The sequence below is a fragment of the Centruroides vittatus genome, unplaced genomic scaffold (genome assembly GCF_030686945.1).
Source record: "Centruroides vittatus isolate TY-2023 unplaced genomic scaffold, ASM3068694v2 contig_3187, whole genome shotgun sequence".
Lineage (NCBI taxonomy): Eukaryota > Metazoa > Arthropoda > Arachnida > Scorpiones > Buthidae > Centruroides > Centruroides vittatus.
The window spans coordinates 268,959-291,419 of NW_027122049.1; the positions used below are offsets into that span (position 1 = coordinate 268,959).

Here is a 22,461-nt window from a genome sequence, read left to right on the forward strand (position 1 = left end):
ATTTCTTTACCGAATATCTAATGTTTACTACATCAGAAGACAGGCAAAAGTTCGATTAATAACTTAAATTTTAAAATTAATTTTTTAATGTTTTTAAAATTTTAATAAATTTATTAATTTTAAATCAATTATTTATGTCAATTATTGAATTTTATAATGATCAACTAAGAGTCAACTAGTCCTTTTGCTCGACAAGGATACACTGTGCTTCAAAATTTTATTTCGTTAAAAAGAAAACCCAATGTGAAAGCGATATAAACTGAAGTTTTTTTTTTATTCATACATTTTTGTGTCTATCGAAGAGGTGTAGACCCAAATTTGTGACTAGTCACGTCCCAATTTATCTTTAGTTTCTGAAGATCAAGACCAGATTCGCACATAAAGTGCCACAGCTCCCATTTATATTTATTCTAACTTGGCAAAGAGTGTGTCTTTTCGCATAAATCTAGTCATATCATTGTGTATTTCTTTTATTTATGCTAACACATTTTAAAGTTGAATAATTAAAATAAAGTTTAATAACTTCTACGTTTTCAATTATTAACGTTAGTTTGATTTAATATTTTTCTTAACAAACATCTAATTAAATTATTTAATTGTTTATTGTGCGACACATTTATTGTATCTTCTAGAGTATTGTATTTTAAAATAAGATTACGTATCCCACTCAACGAAATTACTCAAATCAAACCGAAGTTTAGAAAATGAGATCAATATCAGAGAATATTAAATAACTGAATCTTCATTATAAACCTGGAAAGAAATTAAAGTATAAATAGGATTCCTTAATTCTTTAAATATCACATTTTGCACAAAATTATTATTACAAAGACCTAAATATAGAATGTAATCTTGTTACATTTGCTTTCTAAAATTACAGTTTTTAAATCTGTATTATTGAAAAATTAGATAATATAAATTCTTTACAATTTAATAAACAAATTACGTTTTAAATTATTAGATAAATCAAGTAATTAAACACGATTAGGTAGAGAATAATTCATAAAATATGACTAGATTTGCCAACATCGTAGGATGTCCAATCGAAAATTGAAATAACTTCTGGTTAAAAGAAAACCACGGGAATATTCGTCTAAAGAATTCACTTCGCCAGTTTCTGTAAGTTTTTGATCAAAAAAATTCAACAGGTTTCAATACGTTATTTGCTTTAAATCATTTACAATTTAAAACTGTTTTCTATAGGTGCTAGTAATGTATTGGACTTTCTCAATAGACCGAATTCTCAAATGGATTTGTATTCGAGTTTCCTGAATGAAAACACATTGTAAATTTTTTTTTATTCCGAAAATTGATAAAAAGTCAGATATTAATCTGTTATAAAGGCTAACAGCATTAGACTATTCTATTGAGCATAAATCGTCAAATTATTAACGTGCTACATGAAATATTTATAAATTTAATGTATTTCATTCAGTCGACTGCTAAATATTTGACTTAAATATTTGTAACGTTCGTTTTTAAAATCGAAAATAATTTTTTTTTTTTTTGTTACAAGTATTCAGATCTGACGTTGTTATTCAACTTTTTCTCTTAATATTCTTTAAAATTTATAATAAAAAAATTATAATCAAATTAATGGAAAGATAAAGTGAAAATGAAATAATTATAATCGGTAAAATAACAATTTTTATATGTAGATTGATCAGAAACACTTAGAGACTTTACTATTTATATTCTATCTCGGATATTATTACAAAAACTTATTATATAGTTAGTCCTGCATCATACATGATAGCATATAAGACTAGGATTATAGCCTACAGGCATATATGATATAAAATGATAAATATCCTCCTATACTATGAGAATTTTTGTCTTAAGCTAAACTATAGTGTCAAATAGGTTATAGAATTCAGACATTAAATTTCTTAAACATTTTGAATTAAAATTTATATATAAAAAATATATATATAATATCTTATAAAAGTCAATAAAATTTATTTTTCTCCTATTTAACAAGAAATAATATACGCCTACAATCTTCTATATAACAAGCTATTAATAATCCTATATAATCCTATAAAAACTTATAAAAGAAGTTGGATTGGTTTAGGTTCTTTATATATAGCAAAGGAAGGAACTAAAATTTGTTATTTTTGGACTTCACGAAATTAAAATCCTAATATATCTTTAAATAGGATGGTGGAAGCGCAGTGGCGCATTATAGCTTCATGGAAAATTTGAATTAGAGGGCCTCCTGTAGAGTGTTGACTTCAAATATTTTTGTTCAGGGGAATTTTGAGGGACCTCGTTCGTTTTTTAACGTAAACTTTACGCTGTGCCTGTGCAACCTTTGCTTGTGCCAACCCAGCAATCTAGTGTCCCAGATATGCCTAAATTTAAATTTCGATATTCTTATTACAGTAATCAGTTTATAAAAGATTAGTTTGGTGCCTCTATTGGTGAGGGTCACAGACAATTGCCCTTTTTGCCCATAGGATAACGCGCCACCGTAAAGGCGGTTCAGATTTCAGCTTACCGCTCTAGGGAATCCAAAATCGAATCCGAGCGAGCAACCCCAGAAAGTCCGGGATATTTAGATTCCCATCTGTTGCCACCCTGTTTTCCCATTGTGAACCTAGCCGAATCCACAATGGGTATGATTAAAAAGGCCCTCTTAGTTCTTCGGGACGGAAAAAGTCAAATATAAAATAGAAGTATCCTCAAATAAATATATCAGCGTGTAAAAAATATAAATAATTCGTGTCGTAATCATAGTTTCACTTAAATTACTCAATAAAATTATAATTTTAAAAATTAATCGCTACTGCATAATTTATTATTATTACTCTAAAATTCTTTTATGAATTTTATGCATATGATTTGCTTATCAATTAAATTGGTTTCTAGGAATATTGTATAGAAAATCTAGGTTTACGCAAATTAAGGCCAATTTATAGAATGTTACGGACCGGAAATTCTCCAATTTTGATTCTTATTTAATAATTTAAAATGAATCAATTTAAATGCGATTCGGTCTTCACTTTTCATAAGCAATTATTATCAGTATGATAATGTAAGTGATCTGATGTGTTAACCATCCAAGTATTGACATATTGTTATCCCGTCTTTTTATATAAAGATAAAAAGAGACACTTCATAAGAGTATTTATTATCTGATATTTCCCTGAATCTATCTCAAGTGGAGAAAATACAAATCATCCTTTTTTTTATCTCCACTTAATGTTCTAATATGACAAAAGTGAAAGTAATATTAAATTAAAATAAATTTTTATTGCATTCTTATACTTTCCAATTTTGTATTAAAAAGCTTAAATGTTTTTAGTATCTAAATGCTATTAATTAATAATGTGCTTAAACTTTTAATTAAGTAGTTTATAATAAAGTTTAAAAATAGAAAATTTTAGAAATTCTTTTTTCTTCAGGAAAAATAAGCAATTTATTTTATTTGTATTTTATGTATATTTTTAATTTAATTAATTAATAATATATCTAATTTTTAATTACAGTAATTATGTTATAATCTAAATTATAATATTTGTCTTAGATAATTCTAATGATCAAGAGTTTGAATCTGTTAAATTTTAAATGGATCTTTTTATTTAAAAAGAAACAAATACTTTTATTTTACATTTAATATTTAAACTGAGAATATCTTCTTATGTCTATATATATATATATATAGACATAAGACATGTGTGTGTAATACGCTAAATCTTTAATTCATGACAGGGCGAATTAGACTTATAAATATTCATAAACACGAGAAAAACAGATTTTAGCAAAATTAAGTTATAATTATGATAATAACTATCGGCAGAGCTCATACGAAAGTAAAAACATTAGTATAAACATCGATCCATATCAGAAGATACTCTTCAATCATTAGATAAGTTACGTGAAGGAAACGGAGAAAAAGAATCGAATGAAGAATAGATAAAATACATTTCTACATTTTTTTTCTTATCTGATTAAAAATTGTATTCGGTTACTTAACTAATTTTCATCTACTGTTTATCAATTTTTGTATTTTTTTTTCTTTTTTAAGAAGCTAAAATTACATAAGGATATAAATTTCTCAGTAAAACGTTCTTTTGACTTTTATAGTATAATTTTGTTCAAATTTAAATTAATTTAGATAAAAATCTCAATACCGACTTACTTTTTATTATCTTTTATATAAAAGTTCTTTTCCCCTGTCCTTATATCCTATTTTTAGAATTTTTGATACTTATTTAAATCGGAATTCTTCACTCATTCGGAACTTTGATAAATCAAATTTTTTCTTAATATATAAAAGATAACATCTATAAAATTTCCATTAAAAATCTTACTTCAACCTTTAAAACGTGTGTGAAATATTCCGCTGGATTTTCATTAAATTTATAAATAAAATATGAAAAAAAATAAGCGAGAAATAACAAATTAATTGATGACAGACAGCCTGTTAATAAAATATGTATATTTTTTGCATATTAAGTGATATATTCTCACATTGTAAAACGTATTATAAAAATAAACAAAATCAAAATGTCTAAAGTAATATGTTCGCTAAAATGGCTTCATGCATTATATCCAAATTCAAATTTTTTCAACAACGTCAAATATGTCAGCTGAATTTGACGGTATGCATATCATATCTCCAAACTACAAAGAAAATCTATTTAAATATCTTATTTAAGTCATAAATAATTTAATTAGAATAAAAAAAATGTTATTTTTTATGACCAAATTGATCGATTGTCATTCATAAAAATTCAAAAATTGCAAAATATATATTGAAAATCGGCGAAAGAAAGAAAATGATTATAAGCCGGAAATTGTCGAACGTTTATTCAAGTACGTTCAATTGACGACAATATAAGCGAATAATTATTATAAATGGACAAAAATTTTTACAAAACTTAAAAATATCCTTCAAATTTTAAAAATGGAATTTTCTTTGGAGTATTTGCATTTTTCTTCTATCGATGTTTCAAAAGAGGTTTGCAATTCGACAATATTGCCTGGGGAGATCACACGGGGCGATTGCTGCTGACAACGGAGAGCCCTTCAGCGCTGTTTAATCATCGTTTATGTTTAACCGAGGCTTATCAAGAGCAGCCAGCGATTATTCGAAAGAAGCACTTCTCACAATGGAAAAGAAACTTAACACGAGCACTGAATAGCCAAGAGATTTAGTAAATTAGAAAAAGGGAGAAAATATATATACATACAGGAAAACTTCTTACTTCTTTGTCTTGGTATTTCATATCCAGATGCCAATGTTTTGGAAAATTCTCTTAATAATTGTTTCGATAATTTTGTTTTACCTGTTTGCAAAAAGAAAATAAGAAATCCACAAGTGGACTCGAAAATAAAGAAACGAAAACAAATAAATACGGCGTGAAATTAAATCTCTTGTTTACACGAACGTATCGAAACTGTTTAACGGAGTTAAAAAGTAAAAGATAGAAATGCAAGCAGTACGTCAATCTTCCGTTAAGAATCGTTTCGAACAAAGTTGGAGGAAATTTCTTTTAACGAAAAGTGCATTCCTATAATGCTCTTCAATAAGACATTTCGAGAGAAAATAGAACCAGAGAAATTCCAACACCTGTTGATATAATACTCTACAGAATTTATGCTACAAAAAGTATATATATTTTTTCTGTTTTTTACTTATAAACATTGTCATTTTTTTTTTTTCGAATAACTTTTTCACGTTTAACGTTACGAAACAATTTGTTTAAGTCGAAATATAATAAAAGATCGTTTAACGTCAGCTTAAATATAGTTTACATTCATTCTTCCTACATTAAATTTTCTTTAAATATTTTATTAGTAAAAATGAAAACGGAGCGTAAAGAAATTTCTGCGATAAATAATAATTATAATTCATTATGAGCTTGCGATGTTTATGAAATAAATGACCGAAAACAAGAGGAAAATTAACGTAAAAGCGTAAACAATTCATCAGACTTTCATAATTTATTCATGAAACATTTTGATTATGATTATAATTTAAAAGATGAAATAATTATAATCTATCGTTTGTAAATATATAAATTAAAATTTTAATGTCTAGATAGGTTACATAATAGAAATGAACTTACTTGAATAAAATAATTTTTCGCAACCTGTTCTGGAATCCCTTCAACTCTTGTTGACGGTTAAAAGGTTCAGGGTGAAACTTGTTCTTCCTTTATAGCTGAGGCGAGATGACATCATTTATGGTGTCATCCAATAGCAGGAACCGTGTCACATTTTCAGGATGCTCGATATTAACCGAGAAAACGACCAATCAGAAATTGTTTTTCGATGCGTAAATCGTCACGTCATCCGATACCGTAGTAAAAAATTAAACAGATATTTTTCTAAGAATAAATGCGAAACGTCTTTTGTGTTATCGTAAAAACATCCGGTAGAAAAGAATAGAAACTAATTTACCTGTATTAATAATTACTAAACGAGCTTATGCCTACATACTTTTTCCAAAGTATTAATTAATAATACATAAGAACTTTCGATCATTTTTCCTGAAGGATATAGTAACTAACAGCAACGCCTACCACAGCCCAGCCGTAATTGTGTAGAAGGAAAATGTGGTCTTATCACCCGTCAGTGTGTAATTAATATAACCGTTGCGTTAAAAGTTAATAATAAAAATAACTTTATGAATTTTAAAATTGTTAAGTAATCGAAAGTAACGTTAACAACTAATTATAAACCTAAAACTTTATTCTCTTCTCTTCCTGCTGTGAAAAATCTTTCTTCGAAAATGTAATCCGTTGTAATGTACTGTACTTAACCTTAAATTTTTATAAATAAATTCTAATGGCATTTTAATAAATTAATCTTTGAAAATTTAATTAAAAAATACTCATAGAAATATTTAATTATTTGTCTAATTTAATAATAAAAATTAACATACAAATTGAAATTTGTTATTAGATAATAAACATATATTTACTAACGTTCACTAGAGTTTAATTAACTCGAGATATCCGGAAGTCTTGCTTTCTCCAATTGTAATTATTTATAACGTTAATTTTCTTTAATTGTTACTGATTATTCTCAAAAATTCTAGAGCTATTAAGGTTAATGTATAACTTATCATCTCCCTGAATTACAATCAACGTTTTACCTATTTCATATTTACCTAATTAATAGTTTAGGCCTACATAGATAAGCGTAAATTATTTAAAAAGTTATTATGAAAGTTGATCTTTGTTATTAATTAACCAATCTTTATCAAGATTAAGCCAATTTATATAACTCTAGCCTATAAAGAGTTAAGCTCTGTTTTAACGTAGGAGTTGCGAATTTGTTCTTTGTCCCCCTATTGCATTTCAAAATAACGATTAAATTACAGACAACGACGCACTTTACTGTTAATATTAATATTTACTTCACGATATGACAACTCTTATGTAAATACATCGATTTTATTTTTTTAAACTCGATGTAGAGATTTATTAACTAAATAATTGTACAGTTTTGTATTTCCGCTAAAAAGATAACGAGATGTTAAATAATTTTTATTTTATTCCGCGTGTAAATAACCTGTTTATAATAAGAGATAATAATTTCATAAAGATAAATTGACTGATAAAGTATAATCCAGTGATGTACTCGCACTTACGCTCAGAACAGAGTTAAATTTATCGCCAACCAAGGTGGCGGGAGGTTGAGGTAAGACAATAATTAATATATATATATAAACAATTTGTTCGATCCCGATAGCCTATTGATTTGTGTGCATTGTAACTACGCTCCTGTTTCTCGCTTATTTATTAATTTAAACCGTTACCCTAAATTGTCATTATTGATAGAATCAATTCTCCCGGGATTTCCAATGGTAAATTAATAGGTAATTTGTGATTGCAGTTTTACAGTTTGTTTTAAGCTTGATTCGTTGACAGTTTTAAATTTAAGTTTTAAAATTTTAGTGATAAAATTACACAAATGTTAATGTTTTTTAATTCATCTAATTTGCATAAATGTTGTTATATATTTAAAATATGTTACTTCGGTTAAAATAGTGATTTAATTTAATCTTTTTAAGGAATATCTGAACAATTTTTTTTTTTTTTGAATATCTGCAAATAGAAATGATTATTATTATTTTTTATAAATGACTTTTATCAAATTTGAAAAAATCACAGCAAAAGTGTATAAACACTTACTGTTTATCTTATCGAAAGAATATTTTAAAAAACAATTTACCGAGGAACATTTATACTTGTGCATAATGTTAAGCTATTTATTATCTATTACGTATTATAAAAGTAGTTAAATACAGAAAACTAATTTTAGAAAGCGTGTTTTCATTAATAATATATTCTAATATTAAATCTGGAATAAACATGTTGAAAACTAGATGAAAACTTTTACTAATTTAAAATGCAAGAAATCATTATTTTAATTTGTGAATTTAATTTCTAGAAAAAATTTGCTGCTTTCAATTAATGCATTTTTATTCCCTTAGTTTTATTATAAATTCTCTTTGTATTTTAATAACTAAATGTTTCTTTACATAGATAATTTAACATTATATTTTACAATTTAATTTTTTGAATGATACAAAAATGAATTATTTTCTCTTAATTTTTAAATAATAAATTATTATAATATGAAATTTCTGTTAAAGAATAATTTGTTCTTATTTTAATGACTTACATTAATAATTTAAACTGGTAAATTTTTGCTTAAATGGATTACAATGTGCTAAATGTTTTTAATTTATAGGCCCATATCAGTGTTTTAAAAACAAATCAATTAATTTATTCTTCTACCGATTAAAATAATAAATAAATAAAAAATCATTTGTTTATTGTGAAAATATTAATAGAATCTAATTTTCGCTTATGCTAAATAAGAAAAGGCTTTGTTTAAAAGATATAAATGTCCATTTTAGCGGTAAAAATATAACCTAAAAGTAGACCTATATGAGACAAACTAAACTTTTTAATGATATATTTGCAATAATACATAAAAAATAATTAAAAATTAATTCAATAATTAAATCAAATTAATTAGTTAATTAAAATAATAAATTAATTTATTATTTTTATTATATATATTAATTAACCATTTTGAAAATGTTTGAACTTAATTATTGATAAAAGCTCGTATGAATTTTGTCATAGCAAACCGTTCCGTAATGTTTTTCTTTACTTTGAGAAATTTATAAATAATGCTAATATATATATATAAATTTTACATTATTTTTTTAAAAAGAAATTCCTTTATTATTTTTCCAGCTGTTATATATAAGATGGCGATCGGTCAAAAAAATTACCCCTTAAGATTTTTACATTTTTGGACTCGGGATACCTTGAAACGTAGAGAAATTCAAAAAAAATTAGGGGGTAATGTCTGTAGTATGGATGTTAGTTTGTGTGTGGGTGTGGAAGGGTGTGTGTGTGTGTGTGTGTGTTGAGCACGATTTTGCTCATCCTGTTTGAAGCTTAATAGCTCGTGTTTTTTGTCGAAAATCTGTGAAAGTTTGCAGAGAGGTTTGTTTATTAGGGGTATTTATTCTATTAAATTTTGGTGGTCAAAGATCGAGAGGGTGGGAAGGTAATGAGGGTCGTGTGTATCTCCAGTAGGGTCGGACTTAATGACGATTTTACTCGTTACTAGCATTTACAATTTTTTATAAAACTCATCTCTATCCTTAAAATTAAGCTTGTTTCCATTTCCTAATAATTAAAAATATAACAAGTTTTTAAAATAAAATATGATAACAGATGGCGCCACTAAAAATTGAAATGTTGCCGAGAAAGTTGAGCAACTCGTTGCTGGTTTATTTTTTAAATTATTGATGATGATATATTTTTACAACAGATTCATACATTGAATGAAATCTTCTGATGATAATTACATTTTATGATTAGCGTATAATTAATTTACATATATTTAAATTAATTACATTCTAATCATTAAATCAAATTCTCATAAAACCATACGTAGGCCTTTTTATTATCATTAATTCTTCGAAAATACACTAATTGATCCTGATGATGATTTCTCAGAATCAAGAGTTTTACTGATTTTCCTAAAATAGAAATTCGTTACTTTCCAGTCTTATTTAATTAGCAAAAGTTGTATTTTTAAGTAACTAGCGGTTAATTTATTAATATTGCTGCTAAAAAAGTTTAATTTAAAATAAATATTGCTTATAGAAAATGTTTTAAAAACAAATGTAGACTTAAATTGAATTTTAAAAAATTCATATAGGCCTATTTTTTCATATCAACAGGCTGTTTAGTTTCATATAATACTTTATATTTTTTTTATTGTTTTGTACGATCTTCAAAATATAATTCAAAATGCCACTGTTAAAAATTAATATTCGTATTTTTTATATAAAACATTGAAATATTTTCTGTCCATACCAAATTTCAAATCGTCTCACTCTTCTTCATAAACTATTTTTTTAAATGTCTATCTATTACATGAAGATAAGATTAATTAATTATTCGTGGCATTTTTCTTTTTCTATTTTAATTTTTTCCGCCCTGTGGACGCTAAGAGGACTGTCTATACCCGTTGTAAGTTCAGCCAGACCCGTGTCCATCAGTGATCCAGTGGATAAAACGCTGAACAATGGTTTGTGCGCCTCACCAATGGGCTAACCACTTAGTTTTCCGAGTTTTCTTCACATGTCTGATCTAAATAGGACTAATTTTCCATAGAAAGGTCTTTGTCATCCCGATTGAAAACCACCTTCCGGAAGGAATGCACTCCAAAGTTTTCAACGGGTTTTCTAGGGTGTCACAACGACACTTCGGCGGTGTGGAATAGTGTTATAACACTTCTTACGCGTATTATTAAAAGCGCAATAAGTGTACATTGATAAAGAAGTAGGGGGTGCCACAAGAAAAAAAAATTTAACAAGTTGGGGGTGCAACTACTAGAAAATGGTTGAAAAACACTACCTTATTCCATCAATGCTATCGGCCAGACTCGCAGTGGAGCAAGCGGTAGGCCTAAAGGACCAAGGACCGACATATCCAGGACTTACTGCTTTTACAAGATCTTAAGATGGTTCGCCCGACTTCGATACCGGGTCCTACGCCTTAACTGCCTTGGCCATCCGGCCGTCTGTTCGTGATGATATCTGTTAATAACTTGACATGCAAAACAGCTTTAAAAACAATGCCTTGAATTGTTTATACTACGTTCAGTTAAACTTTGTAAAAATTTATTCATGTTCGATCATTTTAAACCAAAACACGTTCAGTTTCCTATACTTAACGATAATTTAAATAATTTTCAATTATATCAATTTACATTAAAAAAATAATTATATTTAATTGTAATTATTAAACAGCTTCCTATATTGTTTTATTTATTGGTCACACGTCTCGCTTAATTAATAGTTACCATACTAAAGTATTGGAATGGTTTTAGAATCAAATTATTTAGAGTATAAAAGATATAATATTATAACTGCGCTTTTATTTAGTTTATTATTCGTATCTTCAGAAGTATTCTAGATACGCCGATAAAAAATAGTCTGATAAAATAAAAAGCAATAAATTTTTATACAGTTGACTAAAGTTACCGTCAAACTTTCAATATAAGACATGGCCATGTCATTTAAAGAGAGAAGAATCAAGCCTACCTTTAAATAAATTTTTTATTCGAGTTTGTCTCTTTTATGATACTTTGATTACAGATTAACAAATTCTAAAATAAGCATCCACCAATAATAATATAAAATATTCTAAAAATTAATATCTGGACCGGAATCATTGTTGATTTTATAATAGTATTTAAATCAAGTTCGATTATTTGGTTACTTTTTAACGTAGGACTATACGGAATAAGAATTGTAAAAATATTTTGTAAGAATTTCTACTAAAACATTTAATTATTTCATATTATCTTTAAATACGTCTATAAAGTTAAGAGTAAATATTATTTAAAACTCCTTATCCACAGGTTTCGTTCGGATTCAACTCATTTTAAAACATTTGGAATTTTTATTACAAATGATAAATCTAATTTCTTTTCCGTAATATTTCTTGGTTTTGAATTTGTGAACATTTTTAATAAAAAACTGCTAACTTTCTTCTTTATTTTTATACATATATTTGTTCGTCTCTTCGTGTGAGCGAAAAATGATCTTAAGATATATCAATACCTACTCATTTATAGAAAATATTCTTGAGTATCAGCTAATTAATTATCATCACAACAATATACAGGATTTTCCGTAAATTATAGAATAATCAACACAATTCGTAAATGAATTGCCTTTTATTTTTAATTAATTTTTAAATGCAAGCAAGGAAAACAGACTCTTTTTTTAAAGGAAATTCTTCCAATTCAAATGAGTTGAATGTTCTTGAATTAAATAGTTTAATTTTTTTGTAATTAAAACATTTTTTTAATTATTTAAAAAATTATTTATTATTTTATTTGAATAATTATAGAAATTAATTCAGTATGTCTGATCTGTTTATAAAAAAAATTATATTTATTTGGATATTTAGAATTTCCTGTATCTGCATAATTTAATATAAAATTTGATTTTGTAAAAAATGTAGAAAAACAAAATTAAAAAAGAAATAGTCTAGAGATACAGGTGTGTTTTTAGATTAAATTTAAAACATTGAATCTATCAGCAAAGATTGCTGAAAGTGCAATAGTTCAAAATGTAAGAGATAACATTATTAATTTATTTAATCGGGAACATTGTTTTGTCAATTTACATCCGTATCTAGAATCTAAAATTAAGCAATAAACAATGGAGACATTTGTAAAAAAGGGGGGGGAGAATTACAAATAAAAATTGGATTGTGTGATCACTTTGATACAAAAATCGTATTTTACACCTAAGTAATTTTATTTATAGTATCAATCTACGTGTTTAAATAATAACTGTTTAAGCCTCTTCCAGCAGAAGTACCGACAGCCGAAAACGTTCGATAAAATAAAACATTTCTACTGGAAGAGGCTTGAACCGTTATCGTTTATTCAATTCACCAGTTAACAAGATTTATTAATAAGTACGTGTTTAAATTATGGCATTAAGACGGCGGGTGAAGGAGCGATAAACTTTACTATTCTGAGAGTATGGGGTTCGAATCTAGATCGGCTCAGAACGTTTCGCGAATGAGTTGACAGATAAGTCAAGTCTGTCTGTCTCCATCCAGCTGTTCCTGCTATAGATTCTAGTGGAGTCGTGTGGATATCGCTAAAAGGTCTTACTTCTTAGTGCTCGAGGAGAGTCAAAAATACTGTACAAAATCACACTAGTAGGATTCGTGTGTTTTATTACTGGGATCCGATCAAAATCTCCACAAGTCCCGACATGTCAAAATCGAAAGCCCGAAATTTCAAAATCACAAGAAGTCAAAATCGAAATTATCGAAAGTCCAATAGGTGAAATTTCCGTCAGATTTGACAGATGAAGTTTTTCCGTAAAGTTTGACAGATTATAAATCGTCTACCTATCTAATAGGTTGCTCGATATCTGACATTTCGATATGCGAGTATTATATCCATACATGCGCGATGTCTGAAGTTCCTGCGCTGAGACGTAAGAAGACCTTTAGGCCAGGCACAACGGTGCTGAAGAACAAGGCCCAACATATCCGGACTGACCGCCATCGAAAAATTCTTGAATTGCTGGCTTGGTTCTTGACCACCTCGGCCATCTGGCCGTCAATGGTTTCGTCTAATGATTTCGTCATCGATGACAAAACCATTAGAATTGTGGCTTGTGCAATAGAATTTTCTGCTCTTGAAATTGGAAAATGGAACATACAAAATATATTATGAATGAACAATTACAGTAAGTAATATTGAAACAATTACTGCAAGTATCAATTTAAATTGAACATTAAAAAAATTATTGAATTGTAGTAGGGATGGTAGGGATTTATTGCTAGCATTTCAGTGTGAAACTGCTCTTATTTCAGAGTCAATTGGAAAATAAAAGGCCTAAGGGAATCTACATCGTTGGAATTTATAACAAATATAGAAATATACAAAGAAAATATATTTATATATAATATTGTATACTTTTTATTTGTTTGTAGCACTTAAAGTTAGAACAATATTTTTGCGTGTTTATTGTAACAAAATAAATAGGAATTTATTAAAATATCCTCTCGAAATCTTCACTATTTCAATAAATTACAATATTGGATTATCCATTATTGGGCTGCAATTTGAAAAATTGTAGACCTATAAATTCTCACTGTCGTCCGTCCATTGTCTTTCCTTGCTCTCGAGAACGGAGTTAGATAGATGAAAACTCGAGACCAAATATGGAAACCTTAGAGGCAGGAGGCTCCGATTAACTATATAAGAATTTCCGATGCAAACCAGAAGTCACGTTATTTCTATTCAAAAATTTTTCTCTGAAAAGTGTTAGATAGATGACCGGCACAACTGTATTGTTAAAGGAAAAGTATGATATACAGGGGCAAGCCACTGCTAATCTGAGGTGGAGAGAATATGTTTCAAATTAAATAAATTAAAAGTATGATTAAAACTGCAGCCCGGCATTGACGATGTTACAATAAATAATTGCTCGTTTCCATCCTTTTGATTCTAATCATAAATGAATTTTGATTAATCGAGTTTTTGATTCTGATGAGATTTTAAATTGGACTCGTAGCTCAACAGATATGAAAATAAAATAAAAATCGTCATAAAAGTCTCTTAAGAAATATTGAGTAATTATGTAAATGAGTAATGGATATTGAAAAGTAATAAGTGATAATGAGAAGTCTACTCGAAAGTAGAAAGGCAGAATTGGGCGAAACGAAATTGGTTCGATTCTCGTAATCGAACCTGGATCATGTTTGTGTTCTTATAAGAGTTCTCTTTATAAATGAAAAAAGATTTTAAAAAAAAACTAAGATTCCACAGTGGGTGTTCGTTAATCCGGCTCCCGATATTCCAAAATTGCTAGTAAATCGGCATCCTCTCGCAGTGTAATTCGGTAAACTAACGTATATGTGATCTAGTAGTACATTGTATTATGTTGAACGAACATTATTGCTACGTTACAGCTGTCAAATGTGTTTTGAGTTCAGTAATGTGCACGAATGAAATCTTTTCTTTTCCACATTCCAGTACAAATTCGACGTACTTAAAGACAAGTTTCTTAGAATTGGAGCGTATTTAGCTTTTGCGAATCGTATGCATACATGTCTGGAAAATAAATATTATATGCACATGAATCATTGTGGGTGTTGATTTTATGCAATAACGTGCTTATTGACGTTTTTGCAGGACTTTTAATCAATCTTAACGTATAGTCATGCACTGTATCATCTTTAGGCTGGTTAAAGTTGTGCGTAAACAAATCGGAAGCATACAGCCGTATGCACTGGTACAAAATCTACATCAACGTGTTCGGATCACATAACTTATTGAAATTTGGGAAAATACAAAAATGTCTGATAATCCATCTAACATGGATTAACAAACTTCTACTCTACTTAACTCTTTACCGAAACATTTTAAAAGTCAGCAATTTTATAAGAGCGATTGTAGAAAATATAATTAAATAAAAGATACGATTAATATTAAAATACTTTCGTACCTTGCAAAATTTCCAGAAAAGTTATTTTCTGTAGAAGCAGTGAGCAGATATTTGCACTTCAACCATTTCGACGTCTTCTTGAAAGAATAGAAATGCGGATATTTTGAAAATCTAATTCTGCTCGCTTGACAATAAAATGAAATTTGTCAAACGATGAAAATTTGGTTGAACAAAGAGATTTCAGACATAGACCAGCTTTTATAGTTACATTATTTCCATTACTATTCTTTTCCCTTTAAAATCATAAACAATATAGGAATTCTGAGATTATTATCGTTGTGTTGGAAATGAAGATGTTGACAAAACAATAAATTTGCTGTTAGAAATCAGACTTAAAGAATAATTTAAAAGATATTTCTTTCCGGATCAACTCCATAACAATCATTTAATATTTATTTTTTTTCCTTAACCAATCGCAGGAAAAAATAAGATAATGTAAACGTTTAACATTGAAGCCTTAATGAAATCTGATTTTTATAAAATAGCGTACGAAATCCACTTGAAGAAGACGTAAAAATAATTTTTCTTTGTGGCAGCTACACGATAGTTGATCCCCTTCAGCCGTAAGCAATAGGACAGTAATTTGAATATGATTCTCATCCTCCAGATGTTTCGTAATTTGAATTTCGTCTCATTTCGTACAATCGTCTTGCATGTGCGTCAACCTATCAATTACAGAAAAAAACTGAGGATAGCCACATAACAATTCGTGTTGCAATGCTAAATCTATTTATATAGGCCTATTTATTTCTGTTTGTGGTTTTGATTTTAAATATTTTAAAATATGTAGAAATATCTATAAATTATAACTTCAAAATACCGTATTTACTCGCTTATAAGACGATCTCGTGTATAGGACGAGTTGTGACTTTAAAGATCAAAATAAAGAAAATTAGATTTATTAATACAATTCTACTTTTTATTTCGTTTAATAACAAATAAAATATCAAATGCACGTAAATGCACACATTGTCCCGCAAAAATCACTGACATTTTAAACTTCAAGGAAAAATCTTGTAAAATCGACAACATAATTTGTTCACGTAAAGGTGGACAATCGGGAACCTTTTCGCCAATTCTTTACAGTCGAATCCACTCTTCGTCGATGGCACTTATGAGTTTCTTCGAATTTCCAAATAATCATTTGTTTTCACGTGGAAATAGATTAAAACTTATATCGGGCTCTCGTGAGATTTTGGAATTCAATTCAAAAGCTTTGTTTTTCCTAATGCTATTCATCATTACACAGACAATACACAAGAACGATTCAAACAACCCAGATAAAAATACTTTTGTTTTTAAACACCAGAAGGCGAGAATCCGGTAAAAAATGCGAATATACAGTTTACAAAAATCATACAAAAACGATAAGAATCCTTCGCTGGCGCGTATAAGACGACCTAGGTTTTTGAAGCAGTGAAAAATGGATAAAAACCTCGTCTTATATGCGAGTAAATACGGTCAATTTTTAAACGAATATCAATAATTTTCTTCATTTATAATAATTAATTTTAATTTGGTCAGTTTGGTTAATCACAATACTGTGCATTTTACATAATATTGCGTAAACAATAATATCTGAGACGATCATTAAATAATAATCGGATGGGCTAAGGCGATAAAGACGTCAGATTGTCGCTTAGAGGAATTACGGTTCGTATTTCAGCGCATTTGAAATAAAATGATTAATATAATTCGAGTGGTGATGATTATTAAATCTTATTACGTGATGAAAAATTTAAAATAATACGCTTTATTTTCAAGCGGATCTTAAAAACGCTTACAAAAGTAAACTAAAGGAATCAAAATATTTACAGATTTATTTACATTTACACTTTAACCTTTTATTATTTGTGAAGTAACTTCTCCGTGCAGTCGAGTTTTGTTGAATGAAATATATTGTACATGTACTGTATAAAAAGAACGCTTTTATACGGTACATACAAATTCAATTAATTTTATCGTATTATTAAAAATGACTCTATTAATTTTATCTGCATAAAATTAGCCGAAAAATTGTTACATTCGGCCGAAAAATTGTTACATTAATGTATCCTCAAATTCTAATATAGTTATTTAGGGTAATTGGTCTAAATTTACCAAAACTCCGTCTATGCGAGCATTCCTCAAACATAACCAGTATAAATGGTAATCACATGGTAAAACGTCATAGGCCTACTTTGACTTATCCTGCTATTTTTAAATCATCCAGCTGTATAATCGTGTTATATAAACAATTATCACTTCTTTTACAGAGTATAATTTTTAAAGCCGAGTTTGTGACATTTTCCCTAAAATTCTGTAGTTAATATTTTATAATCTGTATATTTAGTTCTAATTAATTTAAAAGATATTATATGGCTTCATTCACTTATTCAAAAATTTCGTGACGATTAGATTTTCGGTGCCGCCGTTTCATTTTTTTTTTAATCTTGAAAAGGATTTGATATAAATAGAGAAGATACAGTAAATATATTATTCAATAATCATTTATGTCAATTAAGTGTTGAATGATTAAAAATAATTAATTTTGAATATTTCTATTAAACGTAAAAATTACATATATATTAGGGTTTCTCATTTCCCGGTCTTTTGCTTGTCCCGGGATTCCGGGATAAAAGTGAACTGTTTCCCGGAATCTTGGAATAGAATTAATTATTTTTCATTTTTTAAAGTAATTTAATACGTTCTGCGACCCCCAAAATCATAATAATAATACAGTGTAAAATATATATTAAAAATTACCTTTTGAATTACTTAGAAATTTTCACAAATAGAAAAAAATTTATTAAAGTTTGCTGGAAACTGCATACAACGACAACAAAAATGCCTTTAAATTGAGTTGAAAATTTAAAGAAAAAAATGAACTTAGATCAAACTTCTAAGTTAAAAGGTAATTTTTGTTATTTAAATAAAACAATACAAAATATTGTACATTTTTATAATAAGATTTTAAAAAGCAAAGATGGTCAATACTCCGACCACTCGATCTGGTTCTTATTTAACTAATGAAAGGTCCCGCTACCAAGAATGCCCTTTCCGCTTCAATTCATGTGGGTGGAATCGTCTTTAATGCATTTTAAGAGAAGACGGATGTTATGCGTTTTTTCACCTGGAAGAATTCTAGTTCGTTTTCGAGATTGTAGTACTGTACTTCTTTTGCTCTCTAGTATTCTTGATTTGTCTACCTGGGCTGCTTCAATAGAAACATCAAGTTCATAACCGATAATTCGGCAGTTCGTTTGTCTTTAATAATCAGGTTTATGAAGAAAAACGTCATACAGACGAATACGAAGTATGCAAGTATCCTTGCCCAATTTGCACAACCCGGCATAATGCAGTTATTGAAGTTACTGGGCATGGTTAAAAATTAAGACAGCATAAGCACAATTATTCCAGATATTACAGGTTCTGACAAGTAAAGAATTTTCAGAGTCCTGCCACAAATAAGCTGCATATTGATTATTGACCATTTGTGACATGCCATAACGAGCAAAAATTTAAAAAAACTAATAAGTAGGTTTAAAATTAATAAATACAAATGAATTCTGATAGTTTATGAGTTAATTATACTTTCTATTTGCAAAATTTCCTCAATCTTAACGCAAAATAAGAAAAAAGTGAATTTTTAAGAAATTTGCGGGATTTCCCGGATGAGGAAAATTTCCCGGGTTAAAAAAACAACCGGGATCCCGTTTGAGAAACCCTAGACGTAAACCTGCGGTATACCTGTATTTTATTAATTTTTTTATATTTAATTTTATTTATAACTATAGTAATTATAAATTAAAACTTTTGTGATTTTTTGCTTGTTAAAAATGATTCATCTGATTCACCATCTCTAATCGCTAATATTTTCTACATAAATTACTTAGAATTTATTATTGCAATGAAATATTTTTATTGAGTTGATTTACTGGTAAAAAATAATCAATGCTAAAAGTCACCACAAGGCGAGAAATGGCGCTTTATTTGCCAATAGTTTAATTGTTGCACATTTTTAAAAGTGATTATTAATTATATTTGTAAGAAAGAAGGTACTTTTGTCTGCTATATGCAGCCAAAAAGTACGTTCTTTCTTACAATTTTTGAATTGAGGAGCAGAATTGTGAAATTATTCCTAACGATATGTATGACAAGTAGATAACACCACTGAGCATTGGTAATTGATTGTAGAAACTGTATACGCCTGATTAATGGGTTGGCATAGTACAGTTTTCCATGTTTTCTTCACGTGTCAACACCCTAAAGAAGGAGCCAGTTTTATATTGTTTCCCCTTGGCAGAACGCCTGTGTGTTGCGTTGCATCAATCCAATCCGAATGCATTTATTATCATTATAATTTTAAAACGAAAAATACAAGAAACAACAGGAAATAATTTATTTAATTTTATCCGATTTTAGTCAATTTAGGTCTTGATATTCCGAAACAGAAAGTTTTAGTAATATAAATGAGTCGTCCAAATTAGATAAGTTTGAGGAAAAAGAATAAGTCAAGAAAAGAGCTTTTTTAATTCCTAATTTAACGTAGAAGTGGAGATAAGCGATCAGTTATTATTATTTATACGTTTATATAAACAAATAACTGTATAGTATAGTATAGTATAACGTATAGTATGTAGTGTATAGTATATAAATACATATATAGTATATATAGCTATTTATATACTACAGCGATGTTATTTGTTTATATCTATATAAACGTATAAATAATAACTGATCGTTTGTCTCCACTTCTACATCTCTATGCTCATGCGCGTAGATAATACTTAATTTTAAAAATGTTTTCAAATTTTACGTTAAAAGTTTGTATTCTTTTTCTCTCAAGTAAATGTGTTGGCGTGAACGCCTACGTTTTTAAGTTATTTCACAAAAAACATTAAATTTGATTTCATATCCTTTGCGTTCCGAATCATCATTTACAATTTTCTCGATTTCCTGTAAATCTTCTGCATCTGATTCATCATCTCTAATCACTAATATATCTTCTGGATCATCTATGTCTACTGTTAATTCTCCTACTTCTGGCTCATCCTTCTTATCCATGGATTCTCGTGACCATAACTAATTTCTTCAGTATCTGTTAAATAAAATATAATTTACAAAAGAAAAAAATTAAATAAAAATCAAGGCTAACCTTCTCTTAGCGTATCAACTAATGAAGAATCCCTCTTAAAATAATTTCTTACAAGCTGCAAGAATGCCAAAATGATTTGCAACATAAAAGAATGGGCAATTTTTTAAAATAAACTTACCAGAATGACAAGAATCACATTAAGAATTGTAGAAATGATGCAAAATTTACACAATTTTTCAAAAAACGTTTTCTCTGCTTCGAGCTCGTAAGGATAGAATTAGGTTTTTTCCCATTATGCTAAATTTCTCTATTATGTAGAAGAATTTCTAAGTTGTTATCTTCATGCCACGAAGGAGTTTGATCGTTAGTGGCTTAATATGCGCCCAGCAACGTATACAAAATGTGTTCAGATGCATCTGCCTCCCTGAACAAATTTCGTTTGATGGAGGTATGCATTGAAAATATTGCCAAAATGTATCCGTGTATAATTTCATTCTCGATCGAATTTCAATTAATACGGGCACAACTTTTAAATTTTGTAAATATTTCTCGGTTAACTTTTTACTTTTTTGTTGAAATTTCTTTAAAATTTCAGTGAAATCTGTAAATAAATTGTACGAATGGAATGATATAAAAGTAACTGATGCAGGTTCAAATTTAGACGTGTTGTAATCCTAAGCTATAACACATAGAAGCCCTTTCTCCTCCATTAAATAATAATAAATTTAAAGACATAAGGCCTTTAATTGAAGCTTCTCAGCATGAGAGATATGCTGTAAATTTGTTTAAATTCAGCTCTAATGAAATGATAAAATATGCTTACATTCACGTTTTGATTTTGATTCGGGTGGAATGTCTTCTTGTGCATTATCTGCAAACAAACGAATAAATATAAAATGAAAATTTTATTTGTGAATTTTATTATTATTTAGGTATTCTTGAAACCGTGTTTTCTTATATGTTGAGCATCAAACACAAGACCGTGTTATTTATTAAACACTTGGCACTTTTCCACTTCTATTGAGACGAGATTTTATTTCACTCGTTTCGGGCATTTCGCCCCTCTTCAGTCAACGTTAATTCCTTGAACTCAAGGGTGCGCGTGCATAGCACAATTTGGACTCAAAGTTACAGCAACAAATGTACATGTTCTACGTACGGTTTTTAAAATCGAACGCAAATCGATTAAAGATTTATTGCGTTCGATTTTAAAAACCGTACGTAGAACATGTACATTTGTTGCTGTAACTTTGAGGTCCAAATTGTGCTATGCACGCGCACCCTTGAGTTCAAGGAATTAACGTTGACTGAAGAGGGGCGAAATGCCCGAAACGAGTGAAATAAAATCTCGTCTCAACTAATAGAAGTGGAAAAGTGCCAAGTGTTTAATAAATAACACGGTCTTGTGTTTGATGCTCAATTTATTATTATTATTACCTTCCTTAAAAAATTCAAAACAAACATTTTCTGAAATTGCTGAAAAAACGATAAGAAACAAAAATATGTCTCGAAGATACATGGCTGCATAAACAATTAGTTGATTTTCTAACAACAAAACATTTGTAACAATGAGGATTTTGACAATCCACTCTATTATTTTTCGAAAACATTTTCAAAAATTTCAGACTGGATCGTAAAGTCATCCTAGTGTTTTGGGGATCCGGGTTCGAGTTTCAATTGACTCGAAAATGTTCATAATGTGTTGATTCAGATATGCTAGGTCCCATTGTAAACAATTTAGCATCTCCTATTAAGGGACCAACTAGTTCATAAAACCTCTAAACCTCGGTCGTAGACCCTAACACTCGGTCCAACACGGAGTTTTCTGGGTTTTCTTTGCTTGTCT

The 22,461-nt window shown here is 28.5% G+C and overlaps 2 long non-coding RNA genes across 2 annotated transcripts in view; both read right to left on the reverse strand.

Annotated features, from left to right (window-relative positions):
• Window positions 1-6,308, reverse strand: part of LOC136973518 (uncharacterized) — a 44,133-nt gene extending 37,825 nt beyond the window's left edge. The window contains exon 1 of the long non-coding RNA XR_010880512.1: window positions 6,078-6,308. This is a non-coding gene — a long non-coding RNA (uncharacterized lncRNA). The remainder of the gene's footprint in view (window positions 1-6,077) is intronic.
• A 14,648-nt stretch (window positions 6,309-20,956) lies between these two features.
• LOC136973519 (uncharacterized) lies at window positions 20,957-22,158 on the reverse strand. Its single transcript, XR_010880513.1, has 3 exons — window positions 22,053-22,158; window positions 21,439-21,486; window positions 20,957-21,216 (listed from the first exon to the last, which is right to left on the reverse strand). It is a non-coding gene; the product is annotated as an uncharacterized lncRNA (long non-coding RNA).
• Between the last annotated feature and the right edge of the window lie 303 nt (window positions 22,159-22,461).